The sequence below is a fragment of the Megalopta genalis genome, unplaced genomic scaffold (assembly GCF_051020955.1).
Source record: "Megalopta genalis isolate 19385.01 unplaced genomic scaffold, iyMegGena1_principal scaffold0218, whole genome shotgun sequence".
Classification (NCBI taxonomy): Eukaryota; Metazoa; Arthropoda; class Insecta; order Hymenoptera; family Halictidae; genus Megalopta; species Megalopta genalis.
The window spans coordinates 110,001-115,000 of record NW_027476287.1 but is presented as its reverse complement, the minus strand read 5'-3'; the positions used below and the strand labels follow the sequence as shown (position 1 = coordinate 115,000).

Below are 5,000 nucleotides of genomic sequence, written 5' to 3'. Positions count from 1 at the left end.
ATTACTTCCACGTTACCGGTGTCCGGCGTACCTTCTACCGTGGGCTCGGTTTTCACCGAGACCGCTCGCGTGGGAGTCACACATCTTTGCAAGATCACACGAGGATTGGCGATATTAATCACCTTCCCGGATCTTGTCTTTCTCACAGACGCGGGGGGACTGACAGCTGCATTTGCAGTTCCCGCGTCTGCGGCGACGGCTTCACTCCGAGTAGGAGCTGGACCCGTCGTCTTTGGACGCTTAGTTTTTTGTTCATTAATTTTATTAAGACCCATAATGTGTCTTGGTCTTTCATCCAGTGCGCTCCCCGGCCACCACCGACCCACACAATTTGGAACCCGCCAAAGGCTGGGTTAGGGCTACGCACCGAATATAGTCTGCTGGCTGGGTCGGTTTCCTTACCCAGCCCGCGTCCTCGCCCAGCAGAACCCACTTGCCCGAAGCGTGTGGTCGTTCCAAGCCGATTGACTGGACCAGGGCTGCTTTTCTCGTCCAGCCGCCCATCTAGCCGAAGCAGAGGCCAAAGGTACGTGTTGGGGACGTCTCACCCGCAGGAGAGGGCCCCCTCAGATCCCAGGATCCTCTTTTCCGACGACAAGGGTCGCCACGCACGGCAAACACGTGGGAGACAGCAGTCGGAGAGGCTGCCTCTTCCTCTCCACCACACTTCGTTCAGTTCGCTGCGTATTTAAGAACACGAGCTATCCAGCGGTACCTTTTTCGTGGAGGCTCAAGTGTGGCTAGGGCACGTTTGCCCCTTGCGGCCTGGGTTGCCCAGGGGATTGATTGCATCCCATGTATTCCTGAGCCCAGCGGAGTGTTGTCTAGTGGCGTGTTCCGCCCACGAAAAACGGTCTGAAAAACCGTTTAACGTAAACTGGGGAACTGATGCCACGAGTGACAACAGTTCCCCAGTCGGAAGTCATACAGCACATACAGTGCTGTACAAAGAACACGCCACAGCCCGTATGCTAAATCAGGGCCTCGCCATTATGCGAAGTACTACATGTACGACGCACTGACGGTCTCTAATGCCTTCATCGCCGATACACCCATCGACTCGGCCGATCAACCCTCCTACGCGAGGGCTAGTTCGGGGGTTATCTCCCGCCCTGGGTGGCCACAGACCGCCACCGCCAGTAGATAGGGACAGTTAGTGTTGTCGTCAAACTGTGGTCTCTGAGAGACGGGCCGTACCTAAGTCCTTGGTGGACCATACCGGCCGCTCTTGCGACTTGTGCCTGGTGTTCGGGCTCTACCTTCGTTCACCATCGTATCAGGGGAAGACAGCGTGCTACTCCCACTGCCACCTCGAGTCCAACCCAATCCAGGCACTCTTGACGGAGTAGTGTTAAAGTCAATTTATCTCCGCAAGAGGGGCTTCAGCCTGGCCCGAGGGGACGAACCCCGAGGGGTTCGCCCAGCATGCCGTTCGAATGGCGGAGTGGACAAGTCCACGTCTGCCCGTCACTCAAGTCGGACACGGGACGACTCCAAAGCTAGCGCCGCCTGATAGGAAGCGCAAGCTGGGTCCCGCGACTTGTGTGCACTAGCCCACCCTCTGTCCTTGCAATTAGAGCAGACCGGAGGTTCACTCTTCTTGCTACAGAGCGTGAAGGTATGCCCCTTTTGGGAGCAGTGACCGCACACGTCCTCCTTGAATTTACAACGCTTCGAGGTATGCCCGAAGCGTTGACAACGGTAGCACCGAAGCACCTGGACGAAATCCCGTACACGACAGGAGTTCCATCCAAGGTAAACTCGGCTACCCCTCTGCTTCAGCCGCTGAAGATTCTGCGGACTGACGGCAACGACCCAGTTGGCTGTCTCCGGGGTCTTGCCAGCCATGCGGCTGACCCGAATTCCCGAAGGCACATCCTTCTGGTTCGCATCGCAGAGATTTTGCCTCCAAATACTGGAGGCAATTTCGTCCTTACCCATCCGACGCGGGACGTCGTAAACTAAAACCTCGGGGTCCCGCTTGGTAGGTAAGGAGACGGACAGACCCGCGCTCCGGAGCTTCTTATTGCCAACGAAGGCTTGCAGGTCCTCCTTTCGGTCGGTCTCGACGACGATGCCACCGGAGTGGATGCGTCGGACCGACTTAATTCGGATCGCCTCCTTCGCTGGTTTAACGAGCGACAGAACAGTAACCTTCGTAACTTCGCTGCTCTGTCCTTTTTCCTTCGGCGGGAAGATTTTTACCACATGCTGCGATTGTGGCCGTCTCCCCGCTTCCGGAGAAGCTCCTTTGCAGTCGACTTTGTTCACATGGGCGTAAGTCGACTGCGCGGCGTTGCAGGCCGTCTTCGGGAGAGTTCCCTTGGACGGCCCAGGTCGCATCGCACTCATTACGGCAGGACGCGCTTTTAGGTCCGCCCTGACCGCGGCGAGCTGCCCTTCGACGAAGCTATTCCGTTGAATAAGCTCCTGGACCAGCTCGTTGAGTGCCTCAACCTCGGCGAGTATCTTTGACCCGGACTCCTTATTGACTTTCGACTCAGGTCGAAAGCAAAAGGTCCGTATTTCGGACACTCGCCTAAAGGCTTCGTCTCTTACGAGATCGAGAGGCCGTACCTTCTGCCCGGAGAACGTCCCCTTCGGTCTCCTGGCCCGGTTTACTGCGGCCTTGCCGGTGGGTGCGCCCGGCTTGGCTCGCTTTGACTTTTTGGTGACGGTTTGCCAACCGTCACCAGTAGGGTCCTCGACACGCTCGGGTGCCGACTGCACCTTCACGAGTGACGTGTCTCCGACTCGTTCGATTACTACCACGTTACCGGTGTCCGGCGTACCTTCTACCGTGGGCTCGGTTTTCACCGAGACCGCTCGCGTGGGAGTCACACATCTTTGCAAGATCACACGAGGATTGGCGATATTAATCACCTTCCCGGATCTTGTCTTTCTCACAGACGCGGGGGGACTGACAGCTGCATTTGCAGTTCCCGCGTCTGCGGCGACGGCTTCACTCCGAGTAGGAGCTGGACCCGTCGTCTTTGGACGCTTAGTTTTTTGTTCATTAATTTTATTAAGACCCATAATGTGTCTTGGTCTTTCATCCAGTGCGCTCCCCGGCCACCACCGACCCGCACAATTTGGAACCCGCCAAAGGCTGAGTTAGGGCTACGCACCGAATATAGTCTGCTGGCTGGGTCGGTTTCCTTACCCAGCCCGCGTCCTCGCCCAGCAGAACCCACTTGCCCGAAGCGTGTGGTCGTTCCAAGCCGATTGACTGGACCAGGGCTGCTTTTCTCGTCCAGCCGCCCATCTAGCCGAAGCAGAGGCCAAAGGTACGTGTTGGGGACGTCTCACCCGCAGGAGAGGGCCCCCTCAGATCCCAGGATCCTCTTTTCCGACGACAAGGGTCGCCACGCACGGCAAACACGTGGGAGACAGCAGTCGGAGAGGCTGCCTCTTCCTCTCCACCACACTTCGTTCAGTTCGCTGCGTATTTAAGAACACGAGCTATCCAGCGGTACCTTTTTCGTGGAGGCTCAAGTGTGGCTAGGGCACGTTTGCCCCTTGCGGCCTGGGTTGCCCAGGGGATTGATTGCATCCCATGTATTCCTGAGCCCAGCGGAGTGTTGTCTAGTGGCGTGTTCCGCCCACGAAAAACGGTCTGAAAAACCGTTTAACGTAAACTGGGGAACTGATGCCACGAGTGACAACAGTTCCCCAGTCGGAAGTCATACAGCACATACAGTGCTGTACAAAGAACACGCCACAGCCCGTATGCTAAATCAGGGCCTCGCCATTATGCGAAGTACTACATGTACGACGCACTGACGGTCTCTAATGCCTTCATCGCCGATACACCCATCGACTCGGCCGATCAACCCTCCTACGCGAGGGCTAGTTCGGGGGTTATCTCCCGCCCTGGGTGGCCACAGACCGCCACCGCCAGTAGATAGGGACAGATGGGAATCTCGTTAATCCATTCATGCGCGTCACTAATTAGATGACGAGGCATTTGGCTACCTTAAGAGAGTCATAGTTACTCCCGCCGTTTACCCGCGCTTTTTTGAATTTCTTCACGTTGACATTCAGAGCACTGGGCAGAAATCACATTGCGTCAACACCCGTGGGGGCCATCGCAATGCTTTGTTTTAATTAGACAGTCGGATTCCCCTAGTCCGTGCCAGTTCTGAGCTGAGCGTTGAATGGCGGCCGAAGAGGACGACCGCACCGATGGGAAACGCCACGGAAGCCTCGCAGCAAGGAAGATCCGCGGGAGGCCAAGGCACGGGACCGAGCTCGGATCCCAGCCACGAGAGCCGTTCACCTCGCCCAGGCCCGGCACGTCAGCCAGACCCGCTTCCCGACCAAGCCCGACACGCCCCGCTCCTCAGAGCCAATCCTTATCCCGAAGTTACGGATCCAATTTGCCGACTTCCCTTACCTACATTAATCTATCGACTAGAGGCTCTTTACCTTGGAGACCTGCTGCGGATATGGGTACGAACCGGCGCGACACCTCCACGTGGCCCTCTCCTGGATTTTCAAGGTCCGAGGGGATGATCCGGACACCGCCGCAACTGCGGTGCTCTTCGCGTTCCAAACCCTATCTCCCTGCTAGAGGTTTCCAGGGAACTCGAACGCTTATACAGAAAAGAAAACTCTCCCCGGATCTCCCGACGGCGTCTCCAGGTCATTTTGGGTTACCCCGACGAACACTCTTACGAGGGCCCGAATGGTATGCGGTTCCGCTGCCGGGTTCCGGAATAGAAACCGGATTCCCTTTCGCCCAATGGGTGTTTTTTGTGCATGTATATAATAACAAAATATGCTGCGATTTATATAATAATAAAAAAAATAATAAAATAGCTGCGTTTTTTTTACAAGTGTTTAACGTCTTAGGACACCTCATCTACATAGGATTTCTCTTAGGGCTTAGGATCGACTGACTCGTGTGCAACGGCTGTTCACACGAAACCCTTCTCCACGTCAGTCCTCCAGGGCCTCGCTGGAGTATTTGCTACTACCACCAAGATCTGCGCCGACGG

General features: G+C 56.2%; 1 pseudogene; it reads right to left on the bottom strand.

Moving 5' to 3' along the window:
- Positions 1 to 3,870: 3,870 nt before the first annotated feature.
- LOC143262757 (large subunit ribosomal RNA) overlaps positions 3,871 to 5,000 on the bottom strand; it is a 2,994-nt pseudogene continuing 1,864 nt past the window's right edge.